Consider the following 17,557-nt stretch of genomic DNA (forward strand, 5'->3'; position numbering starts at 1 on the left):
CTAAAGGTGGCAAGGTTGAACATTCTTTGTCTGAACTACCATTTGAGGAGAGATGATTTCAGAAAACCTTACCTTGAGACACTTTTAAAAATCATTTTACACTCTTTTTTTCACTGCATGGTCAACAAACAAATTTCTGATAATGCATCTGTCCATTTTTTTTAAAATAAGGAATAAATTACATCACCTGAGCCCCCATGAATTATGGTCTGCTTCATAATTAGATTTATCCTTGAAATTTATTTAAATTACATTCTTTTTATAAAGTCATCTTTGCTTTGATCTTAAAATTTAACAGAAAAATTTCCCAAGATATTATTTGAGTTTTTGTGTACCACTTACCAAGTTTTCTCTATGGTTAACGTCCCATATCATGATAATACATTTGTCACAACTAAGGAACAGCTTCAGTGCATTACTATCAACTAAACTACACACTTTATTCATACACTAACTTTTCTTAAAAAAGAAACTGAGATTCCATACCTAATAATATGGTGGAAACAAATTATATGCACACTTTAAAATAATGAAAATATCTAAAATGTTGGGTGAGAGGCAGAGACAAGGAATAAAATTCCAGTCAAAAGAAAAACTGGAAATTCTATTATTCAACTGGGTGTTTTACTAAAATTCAAGTTTTATAATATAGCTTTTTGGGGAAACTATGGAAAAATAGCTATTCATTCATTGCTTGGGGGAGTATAATTGCTGGCACTCAGTGGAGAATGATTTGACAATGTACATCAAAATTACAACACTATAAAATCCCTTACCTACCACTTTTACCAAGATTTTTCCCTACCAGTTATGTTTTCACATATTAAAAATGATGAGTCCAAGATTATTCATTACCATTTGATCATGTTAATAAATGACTATAAGTAATCAGTGTGCCCTTAAATGAAGAATATCCTAAATATAATCAGCTACAAAAAGAATAAGAAAATTCTCTTTGAGCATTGGGATTACTGACCAGCAAATATTTACTCCTTTTATTCTTCCTTTGGGGCAGAATGTACTTTCCCATTCTCCCCATGTCAGGAGTAATTCTAAGAGTTGCTTTGACTGCCCAGTGTGGTAGCACATGCCTGTAATCGCAGCTGCTCAGGAAGCTGAGGCAGGATGATCGTGAGTTCAAAGCCAGCCTCAACAACTTAGTGAGGCCCCAAGCAACTCAGTGACACTATCTCTAAATGGAAAATATATATACGTATGTGTGTGTGTGTGTGTGTGTGTGTATAAATTTTTTTTTAAAGGGCTAAGGATGTAGCTCAGTGGTTAAGTGCCCCAGAGTTCAATCTCTGTTATCAAAAAAAAAAAAAAAAAAAAAGTTGCTTTGACTATTGGGATATAAGCAGATATGAATAAAAGGTAAAAAAGCACTTCTACAAATATAGGAAATTTGTTATGACAGAATTGGCTCTGCAGAATCTATTAGTTCTCTAGGGCTGTGGTAAAAAAGTACCACCAGTTAGGTGGCTTAGAATATAGCAATTATAATCTCAGTTCTGGAGCTAGAAAGTCCACAAACAGGGTTGGTTTCTTCTGAGGGCTATGAGACAGCAACCCTTCCACTCCTATCTATTAGCTTCTGGTAGTTTGCTGACTATTTTTCTCTTTTTTGGCTTTTAGAATCAACACCCTGATCTTTGCTTTATCTGCTGTTGCTATTCTCCCAGTATGTGTGTCAACATCCAAATTTTCCTTTTGTATAAGGGCATGGTCATATTCTATTACCGTCCAGTAATATGCAGTAGGACCTCATCTCACTACATCTGTAATGATTCTATTTTCAAATAAAGTCACAGTCCAAGTTGCTTGGGTTAGGCTTCTAACCTGAACGTGGCTGGCAGTAGTGGGTGGTCAGGGGGAATGACACAATTCAACCCCTAGCACAAATCAATGGATAAAAGTGATAAAGTTGGATTTTTATAACATAACAAAATCAGTTCTATATGAATTAAATATTTAAATATGAAAAGTACTTTTTTAAGTTTCATAAGGAAATATGAAGAAATTTTCTATGACCTCCAAAGAGGAAAACACTTCTTAAAAAAGATGCAAACTACATAAATTCTTAAGTAAAACTTACGAGTTTTACTTAATTAGAACAAGAAATTAGAACGAGATGTGGATGTGGTAGCATATGCCTACAATATCAGCTTTTTGGGAGTCTAAGGCAGGAGCAATGAAACTGGAGGTCAACCTGGGCAACCTAGCAAGACACTGTCTCATAAAATAAAGAAACTGGGGATGTAAAACACTCAATATCAAAGCACACCTAAGTTCAATCCCCAGTACCAAAAAAAAAAAAAAAATTTAAAAGTAATGTTCACCAAAAAAAAAATGATGAAATAAAATAAAAATCTTAAATCTTCGTAGAAACTATTAAAATTAAACAAAATATCTAAAAGACAGATAAAAGTAAAAATGGAAGACATGAATCAATAATTCTTAGAAGTTAAACCACAAATAATTGATAAAAAAATTCAACATGTTTTAAATCCATAAGTGCAAATAATAATTACAATGTTATTTTACAGCATCAAATTAGCAAAAACTGAAAGATGTGACAAATTCAAGTGCTGATAGAGATTAAATTCAACAGAAACATTTATATACTATATGAATATGCATACATTCTATAATTCAGTATTTTAGTCAGCTTTTTCACACTGTGACCAAAAGACCAGACAAGAACAATTTTAGAAGAGGATAAGTTTATTTTAGCATTCACAATTTCAGCAGTCTCAGTCCGGAGACTGCCTGATACATTGCTCTGGGCCCCAGCCCAGAACATCATGGTGGAAAAATGTGGTGGGGAAAAGCAGCTCAGTACCTGGCACCAAGAAGCAGAGAAATACTCTACTCACCAGGAACAACATATATACCCCAAAGGCATACGCCCAATGACTTACTACCTCCAGCCACAACCTACCTGCCTGAAGTTACCACCAGTTAATCCATTCAAATAGATTAAGGTACTGATTACACTAAGGGTCTCATAATGATATTCATTTCACCTCTAACTTAGTACAGCATAGGCAAATCAATAAATGTAATTCATGACATAAATAAAACAAGGGAAAAAATCACATGATCATCTCTGTAGATGCAGAAAAAAGCCTTATATTAAATTCAACATTCTGACATGACCAAAACCCTGGATTAACTAGGTACAGAAGGATGATATTTCCATATAATATTATAGCCAATATATGATGAACCATAGATATCATCATACTGAATGGTAAAAAACAACATATTTCCTCTAGGATAAGGAATAAGGCAAAAGTGTGCACTCTTATCACTCTTGTTCAAGTTAGTACTGGAAACTCTAACCAGAACAATCACTCAAGATAAATAAATAAAGGAATGCAAATACGAAAGGAGGAAGTAAAATTATACCTGTTTGTAGATAATATGATTTTATACCTAAAAGGCCCCTAGCATCCCCCAGAAGTCTCTTAAAAGTGATAAATCCAGCAAAGCAGCAGGATACAAAAATCAACATAAAATTGGAAGGTTTCTTTTATACCAATATAGGAAATAAAATTGCAGAGAAAGAAATCAGGAAAACAATCTCTTTTGCCATACACACACACAAAAATAGGAATGAAGTACAATGAAGAGGTTCTAAAACTCTGAAGAAAGAAACTCAAGACAAGAGAAGATGGAAATCCTCCCATGTTTATGGACCAGCAGAATTAATACTGTTAAAAAGGCCATATTACTAAACACAATCTACAGATTTAATGTAATCCCCATCAAAATACAAATGTCATTATTTACAAGACTAAAAAAAACTCTAAAATTTATATGAAAATACAAAAGACCTGAATACCCAAAGCAATCCAAACAATGAGTACAACTCTGGAGGCATCGTGGTATGATTTCAAAATATACCACAGAGTTAACAGTAAAAGAAAAAAAAGAACAGCACAATAATGGCATAAAATAGACACGTAGACCAATGAAATTAAGCAGAGGACCCAGGAATAAAGTTAAGTACCTAATGCCATCTTATTTCTTGACAAAGCTGCCAAAAGCATATATTGAAGAAAAAAGCCTCTTCAGCAAATGATGCTAACAAAACTGGATATGCTTGTGTAGAAGATTGAAAGTAGATTCAAATTTCTCACTGTATAAAAATCAACTCAAAATGGACCGAAGACCTTAACATAAGACTTGAAATTTTGAAATTACTAGAGGAAAACGGATGATGTCTTCTTGAGTGAGACTCCAATAGCTCAAGAAATAGAAAGAATTAACAAATGGAATTAAATGGAAAACAAAAGATTCTAACCAGATGCAGTGGCTCATATTTATAAATCCAAGGAACTCAAGAGGTTGAGACAGGAGGATCACAAATGCGAGACCAGCCTGGACAACTTAACAAGACCCTGTCTCAAATTTTAAAAAAATTAAAAAGTCTAGGGATATAACTCAGTGATAGAGTGCCCCTCTATCACTGCATATCAATATGAGTATCACAAAGATAAATAATGAATTAATTACAAATTAAGAGCTTCTGCACAGAGAAGGAAAAAATCAACAGAGTAGGAAGAGTCTATAGAATGTGAGAAAGAATGTTTGCCAGCTATTCATCTGACAGAGGGTTAATATCCAGAATACATAAAGAATTAAGGAAATCTAACACTTAAAGAACAAGTAATACAATGAATAAATGGACAAATGAACAGAAACTTCACAAGAGAAGTACAAATGGCCAATGAGTATATGAAAAAGTGCTCAATATCCTGAACCATCAGAGAAACTCAAATCAAAGCTACCTAGAGATTCCATCAGACCCCAGTCAGAATGTCTAATGGCAGGAAAACAAAAAGTAATAAATGCAGGCAAGGATTCTGGTGAAAAAGAAACCCTGACACACTACTGGTGGACTGGTCAACCAGTATAACTGACACCAGGCAGTCTCCACATCCACTGGTGGGTGGGGTCTAAGTAAGCTATAGTTCTCTGCAGCTGAGAAAGCCTGTTTCAGATTAGCAGCTAACATGTCATTTCCAAAGGCCACTCGCTATCTAGTGACATGTTGCATCTCTTAATGGTGGGCTACACCATCCAGTGTCAAAGCACATTCCAGAAGCAGTTCACTGACAATTTCTTTCTGTGGATAATGGAAGGCAAGAGTTAAAGGAGTAGGATTTATTCAAGGGTGAAGAATATAAACAAATCTCTCTTAGGGTGAGAGGGGACCCAGTAGCAAGTTGTACTTGAGTGTGCTAGCCTAGAGATTTATATAGCTCTTGGGTCAGCACTATTGGTCAGAATTTATGCTGATCAGGTTTTTGAAAAGCACCAGTGCTGTTGGTCCAAATTTATGCTAATCGGGTTTTAGAAAATTACAAATGCTACTGGTCCAAATTTATGCTAATCAGAGCTTAGATAAGTATCAACACTACTGGTCAACCTTTGAATCTGAACTTTCCTATAATCTCCATTCTCACCATGGTTCAGGCCCACACAGGCATGGTAAGCACAGCAAGTTCCCAGTTCATGCTCACCACCGCACGCCAACTCACAAGTCCACAACTCCATTATTGCTTCTCCTAGGACAAAAGTGAATCAATGGAGAGACTAATTCAAAGTATAAACCAGAAAAAAATCAAAATGGCAGGGAATAAAAATCTTTTCTCAATAACATCGAATATAAATGAACTAATGTCATCAATCAAAAGACATATAGAGGCACATTACATTAAAAGGACCCAACAATATGCTATCTCCAAGAGACTTGCCTCCTAGACAAAGACATCCACAGTCTGAAGGTGAAAGGATGGGAAAAAGTATATTACTTACATGGATCACATAAACAAGCAGGGGTTTCTCTTCCCCTATCAGATAAAGTTGACTTCAAGCCAATGTGAGTCACAAAGGACAAAGAAGGACATTTTATACTGCTTAGGGAATTATACATCAACAAGACATAACAATCGAAAACATCTATGCCCCAAACAATGGAGCATCTATATACATAAAACAAATCCTTCTTAATTATGAGAGGCAAATAGAACACAACACAATAATATTGTGTAACTATAAAACACCTCTCTCGCCACTGGATATATCCTCCAAACAAAAACTGAATAAAGAAGCTATGGAACTAAAAAATACAATTAATAATTTAGACTTAACCAACATGTAGAATATTTTATCCATCAAGGACTGAATACACTTTCTTCTCAGCAGCACATGGATTCTTTTCTAAGATGGACCATACCTTAAACCAAAAATCATCTCTTAGTAAATACAAAAGAAGAGACATAATACCTTGCATTCTATCAGATCATAATGGAATGAAATTAGAAATCAATGATAAAATAACAAATAGAAGCTACTCTAAAACCTAGAGACTAAATAATATGCTACTGAATGACAAATGGATAGGAGAAGAAATCAGGTATGTAATAAAAATTACTTATAAGTAAATGAGAATAGCAAAACAACATATCAATATCTTTAGGATACTATGAAGGCAGTGCTAAGAGGAAAGTTCATTGCATTGAGCTCATTCATTAAAAGAATAGATAGTGAACAAATAAATAACATAAACATTACATCTAGAAAAAGAACAAATACCAAAAGCAGTAGAAGATAGGAAATAATTAAAATCAGAGAGGACACATAATACACATAATGGGGGGAGGGAGGGGTTAGTGTTGGGGTTAGAGTTAGGGTTAGGGAGGGTGGCAAGAATGAAGGAAGGAAGGACTGTATAGAGGGAAAAGAGGGGTGGGAGGGGTGGGGGGAAGGGGAAAAAAACAGAATGAATCAAACAACATTACCCTATGTAAATTTATGATTACACAAATGGTATGCCTTACGCCATGTACAAACAGAGAAACAACATGTATCCCATTTGTTTACAATAAAAAAAAGTTACCGTAAAAAAAAAAGACAAAGGACAACTTTGCATAATAGAATAATACATCTCTCAGGATTTAACATCTCTGTTAGGCCCCAAATTCCCCTTACCACAAAAAAGGAGAAATTTCCATGCAATTGGCAAAAATACTTTTCCATTACTGTTTAACTCTGTGGCCCTTTTATTATTTCTTCCTTGAAGTAATAATAAAGATTTCAGGGGCAGGACTCAGTTACCCCTCAAACTGCTTTCATTTCACCTACTCCCTATCTTTCTGGGATATGGCACTAATCAGTATACTGTTTGGCTTAGGGACTTTACCCCAGTGAAATAGGGACAAACCCTGTTTCTAATTTTATTTTATTAAATTTGGATCAGGAGGTCACTTTCTAGACAAAAATAACTAGTCTACAGTTTGATGATATCACAGATTTTACTATCTAGTACCTAATCTATTGATACTTTCAGTTCTGAATAGGTCCCTAAGAGCTTCTTGACTAAAAATAGATCAAAGTGGGGTATAATAGTGAAGCCAGAACTCTAATGGCCTAACTGATATAGCTGAGCCCGTAGTGAAAATATCCTAACATTCACTGTTTCCGTTGGCTTTTCAATGCTGCAACCAAAAGACCTTAGAGGAGGAGAAATTTATCTGGCTCACAGTTTCAGAGGTCTCAGTTCATAGACGGCCAACTCTGAGCCTGAGATGTGGCAGAACATAGCAGAACAGTGTGACAGGGGAAAACCACTTGGGACATGGCAACAGGGGACAGTGAGAGGGAGAGGGGGTGGGGGAGAGGATGGAGCGCACACTCCAGGGCACTTCACCATGGACAAAGTATAAAACCTGAAGACATGTCCCCAGAGACCCACCTCCTCCAGCCATACCCTACCTGCCTACAGTTACCACTCAGTTAATCCATAGCAGAGTGTTAATGCACTTCTTAGGTTAAGGCTTTTATCACCCCATCGTTTCAACTCTAAACTTTCTTGCATTGTCTCACACATGAGCTTTGGGGACACATCTCATATCTAAACTGTAACACTCACTAAAAAGAGATCTGAGGCCCTTTCTATCCATGTATCTCCTGCAACAACTCATTTATCCCCATATTAGCCCTTCTGTTATCTCTGCACTGCTTATCAAAAAGACAATTAGGTGCAGCTCCTGTTTAATCATGTTTTAAAGGTCATTAGAAGATTGTGCTTCTCTCCTTCCTGCATCCCCACACCCCAATATCATCTTATCCTTGATCATGATGTTGCTATTTACTCTATGATATTACTCTATTATACACTTGAACCCAGACCTATGGTTTATATTTACTGAATTCATTTGGGAAAATCAACAATACAGGTGAATAGTTATGCTCCAGGGTTTATACAAGTACTCTCTTATTCCTTGCAAATACTTAATCACAAACTTAGAGATGTTTGACTTCTAGGAATCCATTCTTACACAATACTTTGGTCTCCTATTATACTCATTGACTTACAGAATTAATTCCCTTCACTTGGGAATGGCACTGCCATAAAGGAAACACAAAGTATCTAAGTAAACACTATACTTTGTCAGACCTAAGTGCATTATCTGGGCCATAACATCAGATTTCCAGTCAAAGTCTGGAAAGTATTCACGACTTTCCCTGGCTAACTACTAAAAAGGTTTGTTGGTCTCATGGGATACTGTAGATACTGGATTTCTATTCTTCTGATGTTATAAACACTGCTAAACCTAAGCCTTTTTGAGGAGACACTTTATTGTCTTAACTTAGAGCTGTCTTTGAAATCCCCCTATTCTTTGCTCCCCAATTACCGTAAACATTTTTATTTGTACATGAAAATTAGGTCAAGTTTAGGGTGTTAACTACAGAGTCTAATCACACAGCCTTTCGCTGACCCCAGAGCAAAAGCTTGTGCCCCTTGTTCACATGCAGGGATTTACCAGCAAAGATGACAGGCCTCTTCTGATGTGGTTTTCAAATGTCTGTTTTATCTTGTGATTCTTCAGGTGACCCATACCTTATCCTTAACTGAAAATACTCACCATTTTCTTCTATATTGACCTTCTATGCAGGAACCAAAGAAGGAGGCCATTAAGCCAGATATATGATCCAATCTATTCAGATATGCTCAATTCCAACCTTCTGGCAAAAGTCAAATCTGCACACTCCACTGAAATTATAGCCCTTACTTGGACCTTCCTGTTAGTGGAGAAAAGAGAAAAAAACGTGTATCCAAAGAGCAGATATACTTTCAGGGTACTTCACAATTTTTGTAGGCTTTGGAATCAATGTGATTTCTTAAATGAACACAGGGCTCCAAGGGAACATGACAACCATATAAATCCCTCTTTTGTTTTATTTCTCCAAAAGAAATTGACAATAGTGAGGTTGTTCCAAGTATCCATATATTTCTAGATCTTGATTCTGTTCTTTTATAGACAACTTTGGCTTAATATAAGAGTTTAAGATGTATAGTCAAGATTGCCATCAGAGTCTAAGTGACCTTTCACAAATATGAACTACAGGAACCCCTGAGTGACTCACAACCTGGAAAACTGTTTTCCTAGAAATGAACCACTGTAATACTAGTCTTAAAGTTTATAGAAAGGGACTTTATCAGGTACTATTGACCACAGACATGGTGGTAAAAGCCCAACCAAATCTCGAATTCATATTTACCAGTTAGAAAGAGAGAATTAATGCATAGTCATAAATATTTGCTTATACATATAGAGTAAACTGTAAATACAAAAGCTTTGTTGATTTACTAGGCCACAAAACAAACCTTCAGAAATTTCAAACAGCTAAAATCAAACATAGGATATTCTCTAACTTGAATGCAACTAAAATCAGTAACAGAAAATGAGAAAATATGCATATTAAGAAAACATTAAATAACTCATGGATCAAAGCAGAAATGATAATTAAAAATAAATATTTTAAGCTTTTAAAGATATGGCTGAAGCTCTAATTACAAGGAAATATAACTTAAGCAATAACTTTGAAATTTTAGATAAAACAGACATTTTTAGGGAGATAAAAGTTAGCAAACTGTTTCAAGAAGAAAGAAACAACTGGAGTATTCCTATTATTCCATAGGCCACCTCTCCTAAAACGCTCTGTCAAACATTTAACAAGTAATTTCTACCTTACAAAAGGTCTTCCAAGGACTAAAATATGATGGAACATCTCTGTTTTCACTGTGTGAGGCTAGCATAATCTTTATAACAAGCAAATAACAAAGAAGTTTTCAGTTTATTATAATACACACATACACACACACACACACACACAAACTTCCTAAGCAAAATTTTATCGAAATAAATGTAACAAGATAATAAAGAGGACAGTAGAGCAGAAACCAATTTGACTTACCACAGAAATACCAGGTTGACTCAACATTAGAAAATAAACTAATGTTATTTGGCATATCAGCAGATTATAAATGTTATGCTGTCATGTTAATGGATTCAGGAAAAAAGTAACAGATAAAATTCACTCTTCATTTTTAACATTAATTTTTATCTTTTAAAATCCTCTTCGATAATGATGTGTCAGTGTGGATTCATTGATAGCAACTACTCTATTGCAGAATGTTAATAGTAGGAGAGGATATGGACTGAACTGTTCTCATCCCCACTCCCACTCCTATGCTGCAGTCTTAATCTTTCAATGTGCTGGTATTTGGAGGTTATTCAGTTTAGATGAGGGTACAAGGAGTAGGATCCTTAAAATGGGATTAGTGTCATTGTAAGAAGAGGCCGGAGTGGTTTCAATCAATCTCTCTCTCTCTCTCCCTCTACCATGTAAAGACACAGCAAGAAGATGGCCATCTGCAAGTCAGGGAAGAGGACATTCCTCAACAACCAATCCAGAGACTTCTCAGCCTACAGAACTATGAGGAATAAAGGTCTTTTTTTTTTAAGCCACCCAGTTGATGGCATTTTGTTGTAGCAGCCTAATGTGAGTAAGACATGAGATTGTGCTTGTGAAGAGGAGGAAATGTACAGAACTCTGCACTTTTCACTCAGTTTTGCTGTGAACCTAAGACTGCTCTAAAAATAAAATCTATTTTTTAAAAGAAAAATTCTCTTAGCAAACTAAAAGAGAAGAAAATTCCTTAACCTGCAAAAAAAAAAAAAAAAAAAATCTATGAAACAAGTTCACAATAAACCTCACACTGTTCTTTTGAGGTCACACTCAGTAATAACCTACACCTATTACTTCCAATAAGCACTACACTGGTGTGCCTAGGCACTTGATAAGGAAAGAAAAGAAATAAAATGTATCCATATTGGAACAGGGGAAAAAATTATTATTCACCTATGATATGATTGTGTGTAAGGAAACTTTTTAAAACAAACTATTTGAATAAATATGAGTTTTGCAAGGTTGGTGGATTCTAAATCAATATAAAACAATCAATAGTATTTATATTCCAGCAGTAAACAGCAGATAGACTATAATAAAAATCATTTAAAAAGAGCATAAATATAAAATGACAAAATAAAAAATGTGATAAAAAGTGTATATGACCTCTGTAAGGAAAAATTATAATATCTCAAGATTATTGGATACTTAAGTAGAGAGAGAAAAAGAAGAGAATGAATTAGAAGACTTACTAATATAACAATGGCAAAGTTCTACTGATTGATCTATAATTCAATGCAACTGATTCATAATCTCAGAAACTTTTGATGCCATTGTTGTTTGTGTAAAGTGGTACTGTCAGTTGGGAAATAATTTAAAAGATAATGTTTTGATCAGTTTTTTCACTACTATAACCAAAAGACCTGACAACAATTTTAGAGGAGGAAAAAGGAGCTCACAGTTTCAGAGGTTTCAGTTCATAGATGACTGGCTACAATCCCTGGGCCCAAGATGTGGCAGAACATCATGGCAGAAGAGTGTAGTAGAACAAAGTGGCTCAGGACACAGCTCCCAGGAAGCAGAGATAGAGAGTGAGCTCTGATTAACGAGGACAAAATATATACCACTAAGGTATACCCCCAGGAATCCACCTCCTCAAGTCACAGCCTACTTGCCTATGGGTACCATCAAGTTAATCCCTACAGGGGATTAATGCACTCATTAGGTTTAGATTCTCATAACCTAGTCATTATACCTCTAAACTTTCTTGCATTTTGTCACCACGAGCTTTGGGGGCACAGATATCTCATAACAGATAATATGAACCATTAATTCCATTTTTCTCTTTCCACATTTTTATTGTGCATTATATTTGTACATAATGATTGGATTTGTTGTTACACATCCACACATGCACACAATTTAACAATATAATTAGGCAAATAGCACTTTCCCTTCTTCCCCTCCTCCCTCTCTCTGGTCCCTTTCTTATATTGATCTCCCTTTGATTTTTATGATATCTCCACCTCCCCGCCCCACAAGTTTCTTTTCCTTTTTCCTCTCTAGCTTCCACATGTGATAATATATATATATATATTGACCTTCTGAGTTTGGCTTATTTCACTGAACATAATGAACTCTAGTCCCATCCACTGTCCTGCAAATTGCATAATTTCACTTTTCTTTATGGCTGAATAAAACTCCATTGTGTATATAAACCACATTTTCATCATTATTTTCTGTTCATGGACACCTAGGCTGGTTTCATTGTTTTAATACTCTGAATTATTCTGCTATAAACATGGATAAGCAAGTATCCCTAGAGAGTGACAACTTCAATTCTTTAGGATAAATGAGTGGTATAGCTGGGGGACATGGTGGTTCCAAGTGTAATATTCTGAGGAACCACTGTACAGATTTTCATAGTAACTGTACTAATTCATAATCCCACTAACAATGTAAAATGTTCCTTTTTCTCCATATCCTTTCCAGCTTTTATTATTGTTTTGTATACTTGATGACTGCCATTCTGACTGGTTTGAGATCACATCTTGGTGTAGATTTAATATTTATTTTCCTAATTGCTTATTATGTTGAAAAATTTTCATAAATTTGTTGGTCTTTTGTATTTCTTGAGCAGTGTCTGTTGAATTCATTTGCTCATTTATTAATTGGATTATTAGGGGTTTTGGTGTTAAAGTTTTTTATGTTCTTTATACATTGTAAATATTAATCCTCTGATATAAGAGAGCTAGCAAAAATTTTCTCCCATTCTGTATGTTCTATCTTCATATTCCTAATTGTTTCCTTTGCTGTGCAGATTTTTAATTTGATGTCATCCCATTTATTATTTACTGAGCTTTAGATATCCTATTAAATTGATGCCTGTGCCTGTATATTGAAGTTTTCTAGAAGAGGTGCATAGTTTCTAGTCTAATTCCTAGGTCTTTAATTCATTTTAAGTTGATTTTTGTGCATGGTGAGAGAGAAGGGTCTAGTTCCATTCTTCTACATGTGAATCACCAATTTTCCCAGTGTCATTTGCTTAAAAGGCTGTGTTTTCTCCAATGCATATTTCTGGCAACATTGTCAAGGATTAGATGACTATAGATGTGACTATAGATGCTTTGTTTTTCTCCATTTATTATGAGGCTAGCTTTGGGTTCTTCATAGATAACCTTTATGATGTTAAGTTACTTCTCTTCATAGTTTCTTTAGTGTTTTTATCATGAATGAGTACTTAATTTTGTCAAAGGCTTTCTCTGCATTTACTGAGATGACTAAGTGATTTTTGTTCTTATTTCTATTTACATGATTAACTACATTTGTTGATTTGCATATGTTGAAACATTCTTGAATCTCTGGAATAAAACCAATTTGGGCATGATGTACAATCTTCTTAATATGGTGTTTAACTTGATTTGCTAATATTTTATTAAGTATTTTGCATCTAAGTTCATCAGGGATATTGGTCCTTGATGTGTTCTTGTCTAGTTTTGGTATGAGTGTGATACTCGCTTCTTAGAAGGAACTTTATATTTCATGGAATAATTTGAGTAGTATTGGCATTAGTTCTTCTTTAAAAGCCTGATAAAATGTGACTGAGAATCCATCTGGTCCTGGGCTTTTCTTTTTTGGAAGGCTTTTTATTATTGCTTCTGTTTTATTATAAGTTATTGATCTGTTTAAGTTTTCTATGTCCTCTTGATTCAATTTTGCCAGATCATATTTGTCTAGAAATATATCCACTTCTTCTAGGTTTTCCAATTTATTGGAGTATACATTTTCAAAACATTCCCTAATGAGCCACTGTATTTCTGTGATATTGGTGATTTTTCCTTTTTAATCTCAAATTTATTAATATGAGTCTTCTTTTTTTATGGTTAATTTGGCTAGGGGCTTATCAATCTTGTTTATCTTTTTGAAGACCCAATCCTTTGTTTCATTGATCCTTGAAATTTTTTAATTATCAAGTTCACTGATTTTGGATCTGATCTCAATTACTTCCTTCCTTCTACTGGTTTAGTCATTGGTTTGTTCTTCTTTTTCAAGGGTCTTAAGATACATCACTAGGCTGTTTATTTGGAATCTTTCTGATTTTCTTATGTAGGCACTCATGGCTATAACCTGTCCTCTTAGAACTGCCTTCATAGTGTCCCGAGGTTCTAATTTGTTGTATCACTAGACTCATTTGGGTCTAAGAATGTCTCAGTTTCTCCCTTGATTTCTTCTATCATCTATTTATCACTCAAATATGTATCATTCAATCACCATGTGTTTGCATACTTTCTGTAGGATTTTGTTGATTTCTAATTTTATTCCACTATGAATTGATAAGGGGCAAGGAATTATATCAGTTTTTGTTTTTGTATTTTCTAAGAGTATATTTGTGGGCTAAAGTATAGTCTATTTTGGAGAAGACTGCAAGAGCCACTAAGAAAGTGTTTTCAGCTGTGTTGGAGGAACTAGTCTATAGATGTCTATTAAGTCCATTTGATTTATAATATTTTTTCAGGTCCAAAGAGTCGTTACTGAGTTTGTCTTGGTGATCTGTCTAATGGGGAGAAAGTTATGTTAAAATCACCCAGTATTATTGTACTGGGGTCTATCTGAGCTTTCAATTTGAGTAGTATCTCTTTTATATAATTAGTTGCACCCATATTTGAAGCACAAATATATTCCTGATATATGTTCTTGCTGGATTGTTCTCTTTACCAATATGAAGTGGTCACTTTTGTCTCTTCTGATTAACTTTGGTTTGAAGTCTTTGTCAGTTATAAGAGTAGCTACTCTTGATTGTTTTTAAGTTCCATTCACATGGTATATCAATTTCTATCCTTTCATTTTCAACCTGTGACTATCTTTTGCCATAATTTGTGTCTCTTACAAACAACCTATAGTTAGGTTTTGTGTTTTAATCCATTTTGTCCGCCTATGTCTTTTAACTGGAGAGCTGAAAACACATTCAATGTTATTATAGACAGATGTTTATTAATTCCTGCCATTGTGATTTTTTGATAATTTTTAATTTGGTCCTGTTGCTCATTTGCTCAGCTACTCTTCAAATGAGATTTGTTCATTTGTGAGCTCTGTTTTTGTTTTTGTTTTTTTTTCTTCTATGTTCTATGTGGAGTACTCCTTTAAGTAAATTCTGTAGTGCTGGTTTAGGGTCATGAATTCTTTTAGTTTCTGCTTATCTTGAAAGGTTTTTACTTCCTTTTCAATTTTAAATGTCAGTTTTGCTGGATATAGCAAACTTGATTGAGAGTTATCGTCTTTCAGGATTTTGAACACATCATTCCAAGCCCTCCTTACTTAGAGTTTGTCTGAGAAAATGGAAGTGACTAATTGACTTGCCTCTAAATGTAACCCAACAGTTTTCCCTTGAGGTTTTTAAAATGTTATCTTTATGCTGTATGCTAAATATTTTAATTACAATGTGTTGTGGACAGAGTCTTTGTTGATTTTGTCTATTTGGAGTTCTGAAGGCTTTCTGTATCTGGATCTTGTTATGGAATAGATATTAGGCTTTCTGTATCTGGATCTTGTTATGGAATAGATATTAGGTGGACCCCAAAAGCTCCTGTGTAAGATAATGCAAGAAAGGTCAGAGATGAAATGATTATGTTATTTGAGCCTTAACCTAATCATCACTTGGCAGGGATTAACTGGGTGTTAACTCTAGGCAGGTAGGGTTTGGTGGAAAAAGGTGGGTCATTGAGGGCATTCCTTTGGGGTTTATATTTTGCCTGTGGTGGGGGATGCTCTTGATATCTTCCTCTGCTTCCTGGTGCAATGTCCTGAGCTGCTTTCCTCCACCATATTCTTTCACTATGATTTCTGCATTACACCAGACCCACAGAAATGGAGTCAGCAATCTATGGACCGAGACCTCTGAATTTATGAAATTCAAATAAATTTTTCTCCATCTAAAAATTATTCTTGTCAGGTATTATGGTCACAGTAATGAAAAAGAGGACTAGAATAGATAATATGTCCATCTCATTCTCAAGTTTGTGAAAGTTTTTATTATTATTTCCCTGACAAGGTTATCTGTTCCATTAACCTGCATTTCAAAACTCTAAATTTAAGTGATTCTTAAATTTGGTCTCTTGATGTTGTACCAGAGTTCTTGTATACTGATGTTGTACCAGAGTTCTTGTATACTCCAATAATGGTTTTCTATTTTCTTTCGTAAGTCTGCATGTTCAATGTGGTCACTTTCTCTTCTAGCTCTGAGATTTTATCTTCAGCATGGTCTAACCTATTAAACTTTCAAATGAACATTCTATTTGATTTATTGTGTCTTTCATTTCTAAGATTTCTATTTATCAATATCTCTATCTCCTTGTTGAATCCCTCATTCATATCCTGTGCTGACTTCTTTAATTCATTTAGTTATTTTTCTGTTCTCTTGGAATTCATTGATCATCTTTATAATTATTCTTTTGAATTCTTTATCTCATATTTCATTCACTTCTATATATTTGAGGTTGGTTGCTAGTGCATTAGGAGGTATTGTGTTACCTTGGTTTTTCATATTTCTTATATTTCTGTGTTGGATTTTATTCATTTAATGGGCGGAATTTCTCTTCCACTTTTATGTGTGGGCCTTTTTAGGGCACAGTGTTCAAATGGCAGTATTCTAGAGTGATCTATATTGAAACACCCTTGTGGGTGTGGTACCCACACCCTTTATGTTAATTCTGTTTTGTTTATAGCAGTGGATATCCATGAGTGGGACCTGACGGTGTACCCCTAACCATTTCTACTTGGGGCCAGGTTGTTAGCTTTGGTTTTTATCTATTATATTCTTTGTTAGAAAGTATAGCTAAATTTTGAGTGTAATTAATTTGTGTGTGAAACAGGTGTGCTGGTTTTTGACAAAGTTTATTTTAGCAGCAGTTTCTACCCTGTGAACTTGTAGTGTCCCCGTAGGTTCCTCGAACCTCATAGAATAGGAAAAAACAAAAGCAACAACCAATGCAAATAATATACAGCATTAAAATAAATACTTGGTACCTGGTTCCTACTATGACACCTACAATGTTAATTACCACACAGAAAAAACAGAAATGGTGGGGTCATCAATTACCAAGAGCAAAAACAGTAAGTAACCATAAGCTAGATCTGGCAACAAAGTAAACATCAGGTATCAACTATGTCATCACATCAGTAATAACTGCAACATTATGAGTGGTAGGAGAAGGAGTTATTTAAACCAATTAGTTCTAGAAGATGGCAAAAATACAGTTAATGAAGAGAAATTAAAATCTAATAGAAAGGTAGA

This window comes from Sciurus vulgaris (genome assembly GCF_902686455.1).
Source record: "Sciurus vulgaris genome assembly, chromosome: 2".
Lineage (NCBI taxonomy): Eukaryota > Metazoa > Chordata > Mammalia > Rodentia > Sciuridae > Sciurus > Sciurus vulgaris.